Source organism: Sesamum indicum, linkage group LG5, assembly GCF_000512975.1.
Source record: "Sesamum indicum cultivar Zhongzhi No. 13 linkage group LG5, S_indicum_v1.0, whole genome shotgun sequence".
NCBI lineage: Eukaryota > Viridiplantae > Streptophyta > Magnoliopsida > Lamiales > Pedaliaceae > Sesamum > Sesamum indicum.
The window spans coordinates 8,931,274-8,952,212 of NC_026149.1; positions in this window are offsets into that span (position 1 = coordinate 8,931,274).

The following is a 20,939-nucleotide window of genomic DNA, read 5'->3' on the forward strand; positions in this document are numbered from 1 at the left end:
TGCTGCCGAAATAAAATAATGAAGATGCGATAGGTCAACTAATCATGTTTGATTATTATTATCTTAATTTTTCTTAAAAATGGATTGGCAATTCGCGAAAACAACTGAAATAATTTTTGGAAATTGGAATTCCCAATCTTCTTTACTATTTACAAGTGCTTAATTGGTATATCCATTTTCAGTCCATTTGCTATTTGTTGCCTGGTTAATGCATTTAATAGGATTGAATCATCAAGTTTAACTCTTCATTAGATATAGGGTTAATTATTCTTACACACTTCTAAACATATAAAATTAAATTATTTTTTAAAAGAAGTTTTGAAATTATACTTATACTCCTTAAAAAATTCTCCGTTTTACACTTGACCCTTTTTCTTTCGGGTTTAGATGAAAAATATTGACGTTAGAAAAAAAAATTACATAAATTTTTATTTTTACTCATTTAATATTTACATTCCCTCATCTATTGTTCTTCTACATAAACTACCCCTACTTTCGAAAAATTATAGAAACAATCCTAACAGCCTTTAAAACCCCAAAATGCCCCTGTTAATTTGGTCAAACTTTAATATGATTTTTCAACAATAGAAATACCGTTAGGGATTTTTCGTAATTACCAAAAGGTAGAGAGGGTGTCAAGTAATGTATATGAGGATGATTAATATGATCCAAAAGATTTTTTTATTATTTATATTAATTTTTAATTGAAATTTAAATTATTTTATTAACTTTTTTAATTAAAACTCTATATAGAACTACACTTTTTAGTAATTAAAATATTAAATTATTCAATTAATATTTTGATAGAATTCATTACTAAGTTTAAAATAAAAAATTTTCACACCTTTGGAAATTATTTAAATTATTAAAATTAAAAGATTATTTATATCCTCTATTTTTATTTATAATTAAATTTTAATAAAATTAATAAATAATAATTTAAAATAATTTATGCATTTTATATAAATCATATAAGAATTAGTAAAATAAATAATTTATTGATTGTAAATATTTTAAATCACTAATTTTTTTTTTTAAAAGTTATCCCTTTTCCCAACCCTACCGCCATGGCCACTCTCAGCTCCTTCCTGTGCCCTCGCCCCCACTGCTTCATTGCATCCTACAGCCTCGCCCCACTTGTGCCAGCATTCCCACTCTTCTACTATCGTTCGCCATCAAAATATGTATGTATAAGTATATAAATATATAAAATTAAATATGTCTAATTATATATATATTTATATATACTATAAATATATATATATATATATCTGTAATTTATTAAGTTTTTAGTAAAATTTAGTTATAAATAAAAATAAAAAATAAATCTTTTAATTTTAAGAGTTTAAAATAATTTATACAACTGAGGTAATAATTTTTATTGAAATTTATAACCTAGTAACTAATTTTTATTAATATATTAATTGAATAATTTAACATTTCAATTGAAGGATGTAATTTTGTATAGAGATTCAATAAAAAAAAGGTTAATAAAATAATTTAAATTTAAATTAAATTTTTTTAAAAATAATAAAAAAATATATGGGGTTATATTATTCATTCCATAAATATTATTTTAACACTCCCTCTCCTTTTGATAATTATAGAAATACTCTGAGGGCATTTCTATTATTGAAAAGTTAAATTAAAGTTTGTCGGGGTCATTATGGGCATTTTTTGAATGTAAAGGCTATCAGGGATGGTTTTCGTAATTTTTGAAAAGACAAGAGTGGTTTGTGTAAAAACGCAATAGGTCAGGAGGTGTAAATGTAATTATTCCATATTTTTGTAAAGCGATAAATGTAATATATATATTAATATAGTGAAGTTAATATCATTACATTTTTCACTTATAAGTACAAAATTATTATGAAAATATTAAATGAGGGATAAAATTAAAAATTTATGTATTTTTTTTTTTACTAATATCAGCATTTTTCGTCTAAACTCTAAAAGGAGGGGTAATGTGTAAATAGTGAATTTTTGGAGAGAGTATAAGTATAATTTTAAAATTCTTTTTGCAAAAGTGTAATTTTATGTTTTGAAATGGGTCTAAGCATAATTAACCGTTAAATATATTATATTCGTGAAGATCTTATACGTGTTCTTATCTAATAGGAGACATCGGATCTGAGAAGTAAGCTCTTGATTCATTCTAATCTTGCAAGTCATCCAGCAAGCCACTTTTGTAAAACTTTTGAAGGATAGGTAAAACATTCCTAACCAAATGAAGAATTTAACATTCATAAAAACCTGCGTAGTGAAATGAGAAATTTGTTTAAACAAATAAAGATTTGGCCTTAAATAATTTGAAATTTGGTTTGGTGCTTGGCAATTCGAGTTTTCTTCTTAAGCCATTGCACCTCAAGACTTTGTAATTTGTAAGGTGGATGACAATGAGCTACATTGAGATTTATCATAATTATAAATATTTTTTATTCTTTTTAAAATTATAAATTCTTTTGAGGTTTATAATCACATAATAAATATATTATTTCTATTCATTTTTGTAGGTGAACTGAACAAAATGACATTACGCTAATTGCCCTATGAACCTTAATATAAGCATTGTAATTACTATATAGAGTTACTTATTATTTTGATATTGACTGTTGGGTGAAATTGTAATATTTTCTTGTTAAGATGAAAAGAATGGGGATTATAATTGTACAAAGTCCTATTGAGTTTAATTAAACATCATATTGGATTAATTGAGTTTATTTGCTAAATCAAAGGGTGACGTAAGAGAAAATCAAAATTTTTTCTTAAGCGGCAACAAGAGATCAAGACCACACAATTTAAGTTATTTTGTTATTACCAGATTAACCGTAGTGATGATGCCCCCTAAAATTATTCGGCTATGCCCACAAGTAGGCGTACTAGCCCAGCCAAGCTGACTCATCAGCAAGACAAATAAGAGTCCACCAGCAGGATAGATAAAAGCCCACCCATAAGCTTAACTGGCAGGCCTAAGAAGTAAGCCCACTTCAACCGAACACGTCATCATACAGTTGGAAGGACACGTCATATAGCTTGCAAAAATATTTGTACACATCTCTCTAAGATATCTTTAGGTGGTTCCAAGTAAATCGAATATAAATGATCTGGAAAGTCTATGAGTAACTAATTTTCAGGAAAATAGGCAGATTTGAAAGAATTTCGTCCACCTCATATATATCAACCGATACTTAGCCAAACCTATAACAGTTTGTTGCAGATGAAAGTCAATTCAAAGAGCTTTACAATGCCGTACGATACTCAGTATTTGATTTCATATCCAACTTTATACAAACCTATAAATAGAGGTCTTGCACAGAGTTTAAATGCAACATCACATTCATTCTCATACACTTATCTTTTCTTCCACTATTCTCTCTCGGTTTTCAAGCTATTTCAAACTATAATTTGCACTCCATATGAATATTCATCATTTCCAATCATATATTACTATAGTTCTCACTTTTATTTCAAGTTTTTCTTTTTATTTCTTCTTTAATCAGTTCAGACTTAAGCATCGGAGTGATAACTTATGTTTTGCAGGGCTAGTCCTCTGATATTTTAGGATTTTCTTGAAGATCCTTCGACCTTTGTGGTGTGGCTAAATTTCTCATCATTGGAGCTGTTTGAGTGCCAGCTCCAGCTCTTAACCAAGCAACTGGCCTGTTGTTCTAAGCCCACTCTTCTGTGAGTAACTCCTTCAGTTGATCATGGAAACCATCAACTCAACTCACCGTGGATCTCAAGCCAGCAGAGTAAGAGCCTCTACCTAGTTGGAGAGAGGAAGGACACTAGAAAACCAAGGTTTGGACTATCGGATCTCCGTTGGGCTCAAACAGGATTGATCGACTCCTACTCATTTTGCAGGAAAAGAAGCAGCTGAACACCATCCCCCTAACATCTGGCAATCCCTGAAGAAGGAAATGGTAGAACTTCGCCAGCAAGTAGCCAAGGAAACCCTGCCTGCTGATCGAGGCATTCCTTTCAGTGACCATATAATGACTAAAGATCTTCTTGCTCATTTTCGAGCACCATCACACCTACCTGCTATTGACGGTACCATAGATCCAACTGAACACATTCACAAGTTTGAGACTGCAGCTCTGTTGCACAGGTATACTGATGGTATTAAATTTCATGTTTTTCTTACTACACTGCTAGATCAGTTAAATATTTTGCAGAATTCAGTTCCTTCTTCCAGGACTAGTTCGCTAGTAGTAAAAAGTATAAAAAGTCAGCTATTAGCCTTTTTGGGATCAAGCAGGAGGAGAAGAAAACCTTCAGGGCCTATGTCCAATATTTTAATATAGCTATCTTAGAAGTCCCTACATCCCACCAGGAGGTGCTGGTCAGTGCATTTACTCAAGGGTCCCAAGGAGGACCCCTATTCGATTCTTTGGCTGAGAAACCAGTGACAGATTCATAGATGTATTAGCACGAGCTCAAAAGTATATGGAGGACGCTTGGCTGGTGAGGAAAAATGGACGAGACAGGAGAAAAGAGGGCGACTCACTTTCTACTCGTAGATCAAGGGGAGACCCACGAGGCCGTTTCAACTCCGTCGACCCAAACAATGACTCTACACACCTCTCATAACCAGCCCAGCTAGGATGATTATGGCAATCGATCGACTCTCGATTCTGAAATGGCCCACAAATTCTGAGGAAGGCCCTCAACTACAATAATTTAAATATTTTTGCAGGTATCATAGAGAATATAGACACGACACCAGTCATTGTTGCTAACTAAGATAAGAAATAGAAATACTTATTTAAGCCTGCTATCTTAAGGATTACATCGACAAAGAGAAAAAATGAGAAGAGAAGGAAAAACATTCCTATCATCTCAACTCAAGCAGAACTGAATAGCAAGACGAAGATTCCTAAAGAAGGGAGCATAAGTAGAAAGGAATGTCCGAATGGGATACAAGTCCAAAGAACGTCCCGTTAAAGGGATAATTCATATGATAGCAGGAGGACCCGCTGATAGGGATTCAGGCTGCACTAGTGTGCCCATGCTCGGGCTGCTAGAACTATCATGGAGATAGACGACAAAGCGCCAGTAGGAGGACCAAGGATCCATTTCGATCCTACTGACGCCTAAGGAGAGCATTTACTTCATAGTGACGCACTTGTTATTTCTGCTACAGTAGCTAATTATATAGTTCAACGTATCTTTGTGGATTCAAGTAGCTCCACGGATGTCCTGTCTACAAAGTATATCAACAAATGGAGTTGGGGGACGTCTAAAAGTAACCGAAAAATGTGAGTGGATCGGCCCAGGAACGCACAAGCTGAAACGGTAATATAAAAATTCGTAAATTAAAATCGAAATGTAATTATACCATGATTCCAAGGGGTGCACACTTGAGGTTCCAGGACGTTCGATGTAGTTGATAATAACAATAGGCTAATGGTGAATTAAAATGAGAGGTACAAAATCGTAAATCAAGAATTACCTTTTTGCTTGATTTATTTCGAACCTCCTTCGTTTGATCCATTTATGTGAGACTTCAATGTAGAAGCCCTCTAAAGATACATCCACACCACATCGAATATGGGATCCCTCAATTCGATTTGCTAGAAAAGAATTAGGGAGAAAAACACACGAAGTGTTGAGAGGAGAGGGGCGGCCAATTTTTAGCTTCTAGGGGTAGGAAATTATTTTTGTTGTGTTATGTTTTCATTAGTTATTCCAAATAACTAATATACATATATATACCTTGTATGGATGTACTCGAATGTGTCTAGCTTCATTCTACAATCCATAAGGTAATAAATTCTTTATTCCGAATAAAGGATGACTAACATAACACTTTTCAAAAGTGAAATTGTTAGCAATGATTTCCGTTCCTATATTTTTCCAACAACTTAATTAGGAGTGCAATGGCTGATTTTATTAAAATAAAATATGAGATCACTAATAACAGTCTTTTAATTCTATTCGAATATGATCACTAATAACTAAGTTGAGAGTTCCCATGGCTTTCGCAGCAACGACCTTCCCATCGCCTATTTTTAGAATGATCTCATCTTTACTTAGCTTTCTACTTCTTTCTAGCACTTGCAAGTTATTGCAGATATGAGCTCCGCAGCCAGTATCTAATACCCAAGAAGCAGAATTAATTATCATATTCACTTCTATCACAAATATACCTGGGTTGGAGAGGAGTTGTGGGCACTCCCTCTTCCAATGCCCTTTTCCTTGGCAATGCATGAAGACATCATTTGCCTTCGACCGCTGAGAACTGCCAAGCTTCCCTTTCCCTTTGCCCATTTTCACGGGAGTAGTAGGGGCACTCAGAGTGCTAGCAGTGGCAGTTACAACTTTTCCCTTACCATACTTCCTCTTCCAGCATCTAGCCCTCTTGTCTTTTGCTTTGGAGGTTGAAGCCTCTCCTACCAAAACCGCCAGTGTAGACTTGTGGATCATCGCCTCGTAATGGACCAATATATAATTAACTTATGAATTGACTTGTCAAGTCCGTTCATGTTGTAGTTAATAATAAACGGGTCGTAGGACGAAGGAAGTGACTGAAGGATCACGTTAATGTACATGTCATTGTCAAACCCAACTTTAAGGTTTTCGAGCTTCTCCACTAGGGATAGCATTTTAACCCCATGACTTTGTACAGACAATCCTTCTGCCATCTTAGTCCTAAAGAATGCTTTTGTGGCGGCATATCTAATATGTCTATAAGGAACCGCATAAACTTCCTTCATGCGGAGCATTATCGAGGGAACATCATGCAGCCTATCATATTGCTTTAGGATGTTATTGGATATCGAAGCCAATATGATACTGCGGACCTTGCGATTGTCCTCAAGCCACTTCTCGAACGTGACATGTTCTTCGGGCGAGGATCCTTCCAGTAAGGCCGTTGGAGTGGCTTGTCCATGACATAGCTCTGGTTCTCAAAATTTAGGACAATCCTCAGATTTTGCAGCCAATCGTTGCATTTTATACCATTGAATTTGTTAGTCTCTATTATCATGGTTAAAGGGTTCTTAAACATTTTCTATAAAATAGAAAATTAAAAAGAAATGAGGGAATGATTGTAATATTATGAATTAAGCTTAAAGACTTGGTCTTTCATATTTAACTCTCCCACTATTTATACGAAAACCCACCACTCTCAAGTGGGGTTTTGGGAATAACATTTTTTAGTGGGCTTTGGGATCTACAAGCGAATTTGCCATGCCCCACTTTGATGATTCACATGGAAAAAGCCTCGTGGGAGGTATCCAATATCATTCTTATCCCATGAGATTCCCAAGATCTTTTGCTACCTTTTCACATAATTCCGAGGACTCCAAGCGAATCATGTTACTCGGTGTTAGGCCCGACCCATCAACCAAATCACATTTCATTCGTCTTCCCACACGACTCGTGAGACAGAGAAACGACGAACATGTTCATTTCTTTCACAACAATTGTGCAGCTTTCCTCTATCCCAAATGTGTCACGACTCGTGAGACCATACTTGGGTATCGGTAGCTTCCTCACCATAATGCTGTGGATGGAAAGCTTGGACGGATCAAAACTATTTTGATCTAAGTCCATTATGGGCTTAATATTCAACTTGGTCTAACCAAGTGAGTTATTATTGAGTTTTAGACCGAGATCTCATCACAAATTAACATTGCATGCATAAATATAAAATATTTAAAGCATTAAATAGACGCATTATATGCAATGAAACCTAGCATACCCTTGTTGGATGATAACGAGCCCAACCTATGCGACCTACTAAGCCCTCAGTGAGTCTATGGACTGTTTAAGGTGGTCCTATGCTATTACAAAATATTTTACCCATCAACTTATAGATGGGCCTTGTAATATCTCCATGAGCCGCCTTCTTCGTGGGCCTCCTCCTCCATGGACCTTTTTCTCCATGGGCTTGCTTAAAATAAAAACATCACCAAAATATCCTATACTACTCTCAATACAATTTAAAAAGAAACCTCGATTAGAAGTCGGGGGGAATACATCAGGAGGGAGCGAGCCTTATTATTCCAAGACTAAAAATGAGAAGGAGGGAGAAAATAAATCACAAGGATACATGGGCCCATCCAATAAAATTTAAAGACATACGTGTGGTCTGAGGCTCTATGATCATCCGTCCACATTCAGCTAGCACATAATATCAATTAAGCATGCTAGATAAGAAAATAAATATCCCAAGAAAATATCGTGATATCCAATACGACAACAAATAATTACATGCAAAAAACAACAAGTTTAAAATTTATTATTCAATAGGATGATAAAGCTCCTGTGCATCCAATGCACGCAAATCAACCAAATGAATTAAAGCAATTCAATTCCAGAAAAAAATCCAATTTTTCGAAAAAAAGGGCGAAAAACGGCCCAAGTGTTGGCCGTCAACTACAACAGCAGAAGCGCGTGTGCGGACCGCTTGCGCACAGGGCCTGCGCACTGGCCAGGCTGCAACAGGCTCTCGCCCGTGCGTGTCCGACCGTGCGCACGCTGTGCACTGCTGGTCGGCAGTGCACTGCTTTAGTACTAACTTTTTTTTTTAATATTATTTTCACACATTAAACTGAAACTAAAACCAAGTAATTTTACCAGAAAATCATTTTCTTAAAATACTTAAATCATCTAAAATTGCAAAAATTTAAAAAGTTAATTTTCTCATATAATCATTCAAGAATAAGCAAAAATGAATATCATGGTTCAAAAGGAATAAAATTCTATTATCATGCTTATTCACATAAAAGCATAGCCCCTATATCGAATCGGGCTCTGATACCACTTGAAAGCAATGAAAAATGCGAGTGGATCAACCCGAAAACGCGCAAGCTAAGTGGTAATATAACAATTCGTAAATTAAAATCGAAACGTAATAATACCATGATTCCAAGAGGTATACTGTTGGAGTTCCTGGTCGTTTGATGTAATTGATAATAACCGTAATAAAACTAAACAGATCTAATGGTGAAATTAAAACGAGAGGTACAAAATCGTAAATCAAGAATTACCTCTTTGCTTGATTTACTTCGAACCTCCTTTATTTGATCCGTTCATGAGAGACTTCAATGTAGAAGTCCTCTAAAGACATGTCTACATCACATCAAATATGGGATCCCTCAATTCGATTTGCTAGAAAAGAATTAAGGAAAAAAATACACCAAAGGTTGAGAGGAGAGGGGCTAAGTCCACAAGTAGGCATACTAGCCCAATCGAGCTAACTCATTAGCAAGACGAATAAGAGCCTACCAGTAGGACAGATAAAACCCACCAGCAGGACGGATAAAAGTCCATCAGCAGGGAAGAAAGACCCAGAGACTTACCTGCTACTTTGCTAAATTGGCAGGCCTAAGAAGTAAATTAATTTCAGCCTGACACATCATCATACAACTGGATGAACACGTTATATAGCTTGCCAATATATTTATGCCCCCCCTAAAATATCTCTAGGCGGTTCTTGGTAAATCTGGCATAAATGAGATAGAAAATCCATGAGTGACTAATTCCCGGGAAAATAGGCAGATCTGACAGAATTTTGTCCAACTCATATATCTCAACCGATACTTAGCCAAACCTATAACGGTTTATTGCGGACAAAAACCAATTCGAAGAGCTTTCAATGTCGCACGACACTCAGTATTTGACTGCATATCCTACTATATACAAGCCTATCTTGTGCTGAGTTTAAAGGTAACATCACATTCATCCGCACACTCTCTCTTTTCTTGCACTGTCCTCTCTCGGTTTTCAAACTATTTTAGGCCTATAATTTGCACTCCGCACGAATATTCATTATTCCATTATTCTCACTTTATTTCTGATTTTTCTTTTTATTTCTTCTTTAGTTAGTTACTGAATAAGAATTAGAGTGCTAACCTATGTTTTGCAAGGCTAGTCCTTTGATATCTTAGAATATTTTTGAAGATCCTTAATGTGGCCAAATCCTAGTATGCATCACTTGGCATTAAATTGTATCCACTAACTAGTGGTAGGTAAGGTGGTAGAATTAATTTTACAGTCCCTAGCATTTATTGCTAGAGTAGTATAAATATCCTTAAATTTCATCGTAAGAAGGATTTCGTAAAACAAAGGAATTGAAGAAAAAAAGATTAACTCCTAGCTTATGGAAGAGTTCTGCGTTTTTAGATCTCAAGTTTCACTTTTTCCTCATCAATAGAGACAATATATGAGATCCATTGCAGCGACCATATTGTTATTCGTTATTTGATTTTGAAATAAGTGATTTCTCCCATTCAATATATATTATAGAATGACATAAATATCATGCTTTCATTGCCCATTTTGATATGAAATAAAATCTCCAAATGAAGGTATTTCTTTTGTAGAAGCTAAAATATATTTCTTTTCTTATTTTGAAAATTTGTAGCACATAATTAGCATGAATTATCCGCATATACTTCAAATATGCACAGAAAAAATGTTAAGTTGAACAATGGCACAACTATACTTTCAAGTTAAATGAAAGCTAATTTTTATTTTCAAAAATTAAATTGTTTGTTTCTCAATGTATTTAGATGATCATAATGCAATTCTGACATTCCCTTTTATGATATATTTTAAGTTCGCATAATTTAATTCGACAATAAAGTGATTTTCATTATCTAATACTCATTTACGTTTCTTTTTACTTATATTGTATTGTAAGTCAAGCAACGGAATATTCATCTCTTGTTTTGGTCTTCAGTGCTCCTTACAACTTTTAAAGGAATTAGTTTCATTCATAACAAGTTTGAATTAGAATAGCATGAGGAAGACGAAAGGTTATTCTAACATTAATCTTCCCGAAAGATGAAAATACTTCGAAAGTATGTAGTCATGTAGAACAAAAAGGTTTTGGTTTGTTCTTTTTTTTTTTTTTTTTTTCCCTATTGAGATTTGTTTTGTTTTTCCATTTTTGATTTTCTCCTTCTTCATAGAGTAGATTTTTTAAGACAATGCTTTAATTCTAAAAGTACTAGTTGTATTTTTTTTCTTGGGGGTTCAAGTAATAATACCTTTCATATATAGTTGAAACAAATATCTTTGTTCTTATAGTTTTGTCACAGAAATATTGATAACATTCAATATAAAACATAAAACAGTACAAAATAAGTTCCAAATGCGATGATGTGCCACAAGGTAGTCTTCGGACAACTCCTTCCCCACTTCACTTGTAGAATTAGGGACATCATTGAATAGTCTTCGAACGCCTCCATCATTCTCTCCACCAGCAGAATCAGTGAGACTGCTAGCATTTAGCGATACTCCTCAACCCTGAATAATATTGAATCAGGTTGCACAATTCGGGTTGGGTCGTTGAACCTTGTTGTCCTGGGATCGGGTCGCTGAACCCTTCTTCGAGTTTTCTACAAGTGGATTCTGAGAACAGAACACATGTGGCCCCCCAACTAAGACCCTCCAATGCCTAAGTTAGAGAAAGTGGGGTCAAAGGCAATCTAAGGAGAGCTGATGAGATAAAAACATGATAAATGCACTTGCCATATAAATATTCATAAATGCTGGTATTTATAGTGTACGGTACCGTATGGTAAGGTGCCATGTGGCATCATTTGGGTGTCCTGGTGTCAGGAAATCCAATGGTTGACAAAGCGGGCGGATTTTGTTGGACCGGGTCAGCCGATCCGACCTGCCTCTTCATGCGCGGATCTTGCCCTCTGCTGCAAATGTCTCAAAAAATAAGGGCAATTTGGTCTTTTTGACCTTGCTGATGTAATTATCCTCACCAAATACCTTGCATGCCCTTTTGACATGGCCCTGATGAATAATTGGTCATCGCCACGAATTTGTTGTTGCATGCGTACCCCCATTCCAAAATACTGAAACGGTGGTGGTGGAATAGGAAAAGATAATAATTGTGCTTGTTGATCGTTATTAAGCTCATTATTCCCCGTTTGGAGGCTTTTGAGCATTTCATCTATAGTTGAGATTAAGCAATTCAACTTGCACAAATCGAGTTGATTGAGATGCTTACTTTGTTGTAGCTCACTCAATAGCTACTGAGACTCTTTCGCTTCAGTACTCTTTATGGATTTTACGATATACTCTATATTCATACTTATCATTTGCTCCAAATACTTTTCATGTAATCCATCTTTTCGGCTATAGAATTTGAAGATTCCAAAAATTTATGCAGCCTCTCTGCCCAATGGTCGGGATAAGAGGACAAGATTGCATTGTTTTCTCCTTCTTGTTTGTGGATTACTATGCCAATGTAAATGATTGAGAGCTTATTTGCTTTCTTGAGGAGACCTTCTGCCCTTCTTCCAAATATAACATTTATGCTATTCTTGTTGGAAATTTGCTCGCATTTGATTCTTTTTCTTGTCATCTTGTTTGATGGTTATTCCAAGTCTACTTTCGCATATAGTTTTGCATTTTGATTGGTGTATTTATACAAGAGAAAATACTATTATTGTTTAGTAAGAGTTATTATATGGTTTAATTGAGTCGAGGATTGACTATTAATTTCAAGAATTTCAAGGTAATAAAATAAACCTTTCTATGCTTTAAACATGCGACTTATTTCATCAATCCCACATAAAGCAATAACCTACCAAAACTAAATGTAGATTGTTTAAATTGCATGTTTTAAAGCATATAAAGGTTCATTTTATCACTTTGAAGTTCTTGAAATTAATAGTCAATCCTTGACTCCAATAAACAATATAATAACTCTTATAAAAAAATAATGGTATTTTCTTTTGTATAAATAAACCCAAGTAAATGCAAAATTACATGTAAAAGTAAACGACTTAGAATAATTATCACACAAGATGACAAGAAAAATAAATAAAATATGAGCAAATATCCAACGAATGCAGTAGAAATGTCATATTCGGAGGAAGGGCAGGTCTCCTCAATTAAGCAAATGAGCTATTGATCATTTGTGCAGTCGACATTGGCATAGTAATCCACAAACAAGGAGGAGAAAACAATGCAATCTTGTGGCCTTCCCCTAAAATCTTTAAATATTTGGAATTTTTATATTCAAAAAGAGCATAAAAGATGGCTATACAGGAGAAAAATTTAAAACAAATGATAAGTATGCATACAGAGTATTTATTAAAATCCACAGAGAATACTGAAGATAAAGAGTCTCAACAATGTATAATTGAGTGACTTGCAACAAGGTAAACATCTCAATCAACTCGATTTGTACCAATTGACTTGCTTAAACTCAAATATAGATGGAATGCTCAAAAGCCACCAAGATAGGGATAATGAGCTTAATAACGAGCAACAACAAGAGCAGTTATTACCTCTTCCTCCTCCACCACCACTGTTTCCGTCTTTCCGAATGGCAGGATCCATGCAACAACAACAAATCGATGGTGGTGATCAATTATTCATCGGTACCAGGTTAGATGGGTAAGATATTACTAGGGTTCTAGCCAGGAGTGTAAGCAGGAAATCACCCCCTTTGTGGTATTCTTTTTCAAAATAATCTAACAAACTATTACAGAAGAATGGAGTACAAAACTCCTTAAATAATTATAGGCCAAGAATACAATCAAAATAATAATAATAATAAACAAAATGAAAGAATATGAATATGAGAATAAGAATAGGCTCAGATATTGCCAGATCCAAATCAAGAATGCTCAGAACACGATCACAGAGACTCAGCCATCACAGACAGCCACTCCCACGGCTACACTACTCAAACCACACCGAAGATCATAGAGATCTCAGATAAGCACGGTCACAAAGACCCACTACAATGTTCACTCAGAACCCTTTTAGAATGAGATAGAAGAGTAGTGTAGTAATATGTCTTATGGCCGAAGAGGAAGATCCCCTTTTTAAAGGGGAGGAGAAGATCCGTAAAAGAAAAAGCTAGGTGGCTTTCCAAAAGCCATTAGGTTGGCTTTGGAAAGCCACTACCAAAAATGGTGATGAAGAAGGAAGGAGGATCACAGTGTATCTATGGCGAGAGAGAGGAAGAGAGATACATACTGTCAGCGCAAGTAAGAGGGAGAAGAAGAGAATGAGGGATATTAGGGTTAGGGTTAGAATAAATAGGTAGTGAGTTGGGTCGGGTTATCGGGTAGTGGGTCGGCAGGTGGGTTGGCTTGTGGGCTTCATCAGATGGGCCTACCATTAGTGATCATTGGGCCATTTTTATAACAAGGAGTATCACCAAATGCTGGCTATGTCACTAATTCTGCTGGTAGAGTGGATGTTAGAGGTGTTCAAAGACTACGTGATGATATCCCTATTCTGTCAACGGAGTGGGCGAAGGAGGAGATCTAAGACTGTCTTGTGGTACATCTTAAGTTGTAACCATAAGTATTTAAAATTTATTTTGCTATATTTTTCTATTTCTTATAGTGAACAATGTCAACTTTCATATTATTCTTCTTTTAGTATATTTCTATTACAAAACTATAAGAATCAACTCATTTGTTTCAATTATGAAAAGTTTTATTACTACTAACCACCCGAGAAAAAATAAAATCAAACTAGTACTGGTAAAATTAAATATTGTCTTAAAATCTACGCAATCAAAAACAAAAGAAATAGAAAAACAAATACAAATCAAAACAGAAAAAGAAGAACAACGAAAAATCCGTCTTGTTCTACATGATGACTACATTCTTTATCAGCATTTCGATTTTTCCGTGAGATAGTATTAAAGAAGTGTAGCACAAAGGGCTAAACGAAGAGATAGAAATGTTTTGCGGCTTGACTGGTTCGCTACAATGACCACCTACTCATACAAGAAAAGACAAGGATTAATGAGTATTAGATAGAGAAAATCGTTTTATTATAAAAAGAAACTATGCGAATTAAAGTATATTGCAAAAGCGAATGTCACAATTGCATTTATACGATCTTCAAAATATATTGAGAAAGAAACCATTTAATTTCTGAAAATGAAATTAACTTCCCATTTAACTTGAAAATATAGTTTCGTTATTGCTCAACTTAACATTTTTTCAATGAATACTTGAAGATTTGTGGATGATTCATGCTAATTATAGCTATAAACGCCTTCATGTGAGGATTTTATTTCATATTATAGTGGGCAATTAGTGATGTTTATGGTACCCGATAATATATATTCGATAAGAGAAATCACTTATTCCAAAATCAAGTAACGAATATCAATAACATCGCAGCAATAAATCTCATAGATTGCCTCCATCTTCTATGCGATGTCTTGTTTGTCTATGATAATACAAGCAAAAAAGTTATACGTAGAGGTCTACAAACTAAAAGGTACATATATGATGAACAATCTCTTCATAATCTTTCAAAATCACTTCAAACATTAATTATGACTGTTGGTCAACGTGCCTAATTATATCAAGAAGATCGATCATTTAAATTTTACACAGAGAATTTTGGTTATCGATTTCGAGTATTAGGAGTTTACTACGCACATGTATATATTGAATGTTTTCATACAATGTACAAAATTCATGTAATATATTAATTCAAAATTTGGCTAAATTTAACGTATAAATTTGTGATTGTAGAGTCAAAGTTACCTTAGTGCGGTAGTAGTATAAAAAAGCAAATTAGAGCTGCCTTAAAAAAACAAAATATCGAATGAATTATGCAGTTGCTTAAAAGGTAGCTAGAACTCACAAATAAAGCTATATAGATATTGTATAAAGCAAATAGTAGACTTGACTGTTTAATTATTTAATAAAATGATTAAGGAATACATGTGCAATCTAACAATGTTTATAACCACGATTGTGTTTCAACCGAAAAGTTGTCGAGAGTTCAACTGTTCGACCTCACTATCCAGAGATCGCCCCTCAAGAGGTCGCTACCAGTCACAATGAGATCCAACATTAGGTCGCTAGCCTTGAGGTCGCAGTATCTCCCACTTATCTCTAGGTCGCACATCATGAGGTCGCAGGGAATTCTGGTACAATTTTATTAGATACGGGATAGATTCGATTTTAACCGTTTTTGTCCTTTTCTGTAACAATATTTGTTAGATTTGTTAGAGGAGGTTATGTCCCATGTGTATATATACTCTCTGTATCACCTCATAAGTTTTTTGGGAAGAATATACACAAAATTTAGAGTGGATTTGCTATAAAATGGCTGCTTCTTTATTTCCTTCACACTTAAACCCCACACATTTCAACATGGTATTAGAGCCTTCCTTGTGAAGGACTCTGAGTATGACATCTGAACTCACCGCCGCCACACCATGACGGATTCAAGCACCACGCTGGAAACATCTCAACATGAGAAGGATGCCTTATATTTGCATCCTTCGGAATACTCCATTCTAGCTTTGTCTTCCTCGCCTTTAGACGATACGAATTTTTTTCCCTGGAGCCGGGCAGTATATGTTGCGCTTTGAACTAAAATGAAACTCAGTTTCATTGATGGCACCTTTCCCAAGCCCATGATGGGTTTTGAGAACTTCGAACAGTGGAGGAGGATGGATCTAATGGTCACCTCTTGGATTTGGAATTCAATTTCCAAAGATGTGTGGAGGGCTTTATGTATGTATCTTCATCACGAGAGTTATGGCTTGAGATCCAGGCTAGATATGGGTGTAGTAATAGCATTATGGTTTACCAACTCCAATGGGAAATAGCATCCATCGCTCAGGGAGACATGTCGCTGACATCATACATGACGAAGATCAAGAAATTATGGAGCGACCTCCTGTGTTTATCTCCCACACCAAGCTGTACTTGCGGGGGATGATCTTGTGGCCTCAATATAGCCATTACAGCAAAGGATGAAGCGACTCAACTGCTATAATTCCTCATGGGGCTTCATGAGAGCTATGATGCCGAAAGGAGTCAGCTTTTAATGTAAGACCCGTTGCCCAACATGGAGCGAGCCTTCTCGATGTTGTACACCGTGGAGAAACAAAGAACGATTCACAGCCACATAGGCGACTCTTCTGGCCATTTGGTGTACCATCTCGCATTCAAGGATGGTAGACGGGAAATCGGGAATAAATTTCCAAACTGGAGGAGGTCCGCTGTGGACAAGCGGACTCGCGACCTGCACTCACTGTCATAATTCTCGAGGAAACTTGTTTTCAGCTTCATGGGACCCCGGATTGGTATAAGACTATGAGCAACAATAGAAGGGGCAAGGGATTTGGGTCAGGTGTAAAAGGTTTTGCTGGGGCGCTAAGGAGGTCGCTGGAGGTCGAGCTCCCACTAAGCAGATCGCTGAACTCATGAGCGAACTCATTAGACTCATGCAGAAGGCGGAGATGCCATTAGACCTTCTTACCAGCTCTACCAATTTTGTGTGCACTGATGATGATTTGCTGGTAATGTTTATGAAACCTCTGTTAATAATCTGACTTGCTGGATAATAGACACCGGGGCCAACAATCACATATGTGCTAACCTTACTCTTTTCCACTCCTACTCTAAACCTTCACAAACATATACCATTATTCTACTTGATGGAACTAAGAAAATTGCACCATACGTTGATGAGGTGCATTTGAATGATGAGGTCATTCTCATAGATGTTCTCTACATCTCTTCCTTCTCAGTCAACTTGCTTTCAGTCACTCAACTTTGTCGCAACAACTCTTACCTCTTTCAGTTCACTAAAACAAATTGTGTCTTGCAGGACTAGGTAACTAAGAGAAACCTGGTTGTGGGATTTCCTCTCAAGAACTTGTATGTTGTCAAGCAACTGGGTGTTGACAATGCCTCCTCTTCCAACCACCGACCTACGGCCTACTGTCTCAATGCCTCCTTTTCATATTCTGCTGATTGTAATGCTTCTTTTTGGCACCATAGACTAGGTCATCCGCCTTTACAAGTGTTGAGACAAATTCTAGAACTCAATTTGAATAATGATTCATTGACTCTATCTTGTGAAACTTGTCATAAAGCAAAGCAAACACGAACTCCCTTCTCTTGCAATAAATAATACTCAATCTGCTGCTCTCTTTGACATCGTACATGTAGATCTTTGGGGACCTTATAGGACCCCCACACTTTCCAATTGTAGCTACTTTTTGACCATCGTGGATGATCATAGTCGCAGTTTATGGACCTACCTTATACACCATAAAAGTCAGGTCGCTTCTACACTAAAAACATTCTTTAATCTTATGCATAATCAAATTAACCAAACTGTAAAAATCCTGCGATCTGACAACGGATCCGAATTCCTTAACCCGAGTTATCACAATCCCTGCAATACCTTGGGGATAATCCATCAAACTTCGTGTGTCTACTCTCCTTAACAGAATGGTAAGTTGAATGCAAGCATCGTCATCTACTTGATGTTGCGCAAGCTTTACTGTTCCAAGCCTCTTTGCCCACGAAATTCTGGGACGAATCGATCTTGACAGCGACCTACCTGATAAACAGAACCCCCTCAAAATTGCTCCACTGGAAGACTCCTTACGAACTCCTCTATGGCTTTTCACCTTCCTACACTCACCTTCGTACCTTTGGCTGCCTCTGTTATGCAACCAACACTAGCCCCCATAAGCATAAATTCGAATTTAGAGCTAGCAAGTGTGTAATGAAAGGGTATGCTATGACCCGAAAATCTTACAAACTATACGACCTCGATAATTCAAGCACCTTTACATCCAGAGATGTCCAGTTCTATGAAAACTAATTTCCTTACGCCAGCTCACAAATGACCTCAACACCCTATCCGCTTTTTGTAGTTTCTCCTCACGCTGATCTCCTAGTCAACGATTCTCGATCTCCACCCATTTCCACCTCACCTACTCCACTCTCTCTTTCTCCCACTCGTAGGTCCCCTGCTGTACCCGCAGCTATTCCTACTCGTTGGTCCACTCGTAATATACAGTGACCTGCCTGGCTCAATAACTTTGTTTGCAATACCAGATCCTCTTCCTCTTCCCTTCATACCAGCCCTGCATACATTCCTTTTGTGGCCTCGTTGCCTGTTTTGTAGGAGCCCAAATCGTTCTCAGAGGCAGTTGAGCATCAAGAGTAGAGAGATGCGATGCGATCCGAACTGGACGCCTTGGAGAAAAATAGTACTTGGCAGCTGACCACTTTACTCGAGGGAAAGCGGGCGATTAGATGTAAATGGGTCTTCAAAACCTGCGAGTTGATGGAATAGTAGAGCGATATAAGGCTCGTCTCCAATAGCCAAGACTGTGACTGAGCGGGCGATTAGATGTAAATGGGTCTTCAAAACCTGCGAGTTGATGGAATAGTAGAGCGATATAAGGCTCGTCTCCAATAGCCAAGACTGTGACTGTGCGACTCTTTCTTGCTATCATTGCAGCTCGTGGATAGCCCACACAGTAATTGGATATCAATAATGCCTTTTTAAACGGGCATCTAGAGGAAGACATCTATATGACTCCGCCAGAGGGCATCTAGAGGAAGACATCTCGTGGATAGCTCGTATCATCTTGTTTGTAAACTGATGAGGTCGTTGTATGGACTGAAGCAGGCCTCTCATCAATGGAATGTAGAGTTCACCCTTCGACTCACCGCTTACGGCTTTCGCCAATCAATGCATGATCACTATCTCTTTGTTAAGGACACACCCTCAGGACTAATGGGTTGCTAGTCTACGTTGATGACATATTGATCATTGGTCTTTCGATCTCAATCATTCAGGAGGTGAAGGACTACCTCCACACCTTATTCATGATCAAAGACATTGGTGATGCCTGCTACTTCCTTGGGCTAGAAATTACTCGATGCAATGATGGTCTCTATGTCTCGCAGACCAAATACACTATGGATATTATTCGCGATACCGGTCTATGTCAGTCAAGACCAGCCTCTACACCTCTTCCACAAGGTTTGAGGGTTCACTCTATCTCAGATGATCCGCTCCCTAACCCAAATTCGTATCGTCGTCTCGTGGGTCACCTATTATATCTTGGATTCACTCGTCCAGACATTTCTCATTCCGTTCAGCAACTTAGTCAGTTTCTCACAAATCCTTGCGACTCCCACTGGCGCGCAGCTCTACACGTGGTTCGCTATCTCAAAAGCTGTCCATCCAAGGGGCTTTTCTTCCCCTCACAGAATTCCCTAGCACTGCAGTCTTACTGCGACGCAGATTGGGAGACCTGCCGGGATTCCAAGCATTCACTTACAGATTTTTGTATATTCCTTGGATCAGCTTTGGTCTCTTGGAAAACTAAAAACAACCTACAGTATCCAGGTCGACAGCTGAGGCCGAATTCCGCAGTCTTGCTGCCACTGTTTGCGAACTGCGTTGGCTTACATACATCCTGACGTATTTTAATGTTTTTACCTCACTGCCCATCGATCTATTTTGTGATAACAAGGTGGCCCTACACATCCTGGCCAATCCCATTTTTCACGAACGAACCAAACACATAGAATTGGACTGCCACTTGGTTCATAATGCCTATAAAGAAGGTTTCATCGCCCCTTCTTTTGTCCGGAGCTCGCTGCAACTGGCCAATCTGTTCACCAAAGTGTTGCCTTTATCTTCTCTTAACAGTTTGCTGTCCAAGTTGGGCTTGTTCGTAATCGAACCAGGTCCAGGGGGGGGGGGGGGGGCTGTTGAGAGTTCAACTGTTCGACCACACCATCCAGAGATTGCCCCTCAAGAGGTCGCAATACCTCCCACTTATCTCCAGGTCGCACATCATGAGGTCGCAGGTAATTCTGATACAGTTTTATTAGATACGGGATATATTCGATTTTAACCATTTTTGTCCTTTTCTATAACAATATTTGTTAGAGGAGGTTATGCCCAATGTGTATATATACTCTCTATATCACTTCATAAGTTTTTTTGGGAAGAATATACACAAAATTTAGAGTGGATTTTTGGGAAGAATAAACCCTAACCCTAACCCTAAACCCTCTATAATGGTTGCTTCTTTATTTGCTTCACACTTAATCTACACACATTTCAACATAAGTAGAACACTAATTTTGTTGGTGATGAATATGTGTTGAAATGAATTAAGATATAGATTTTTCTAAACCATT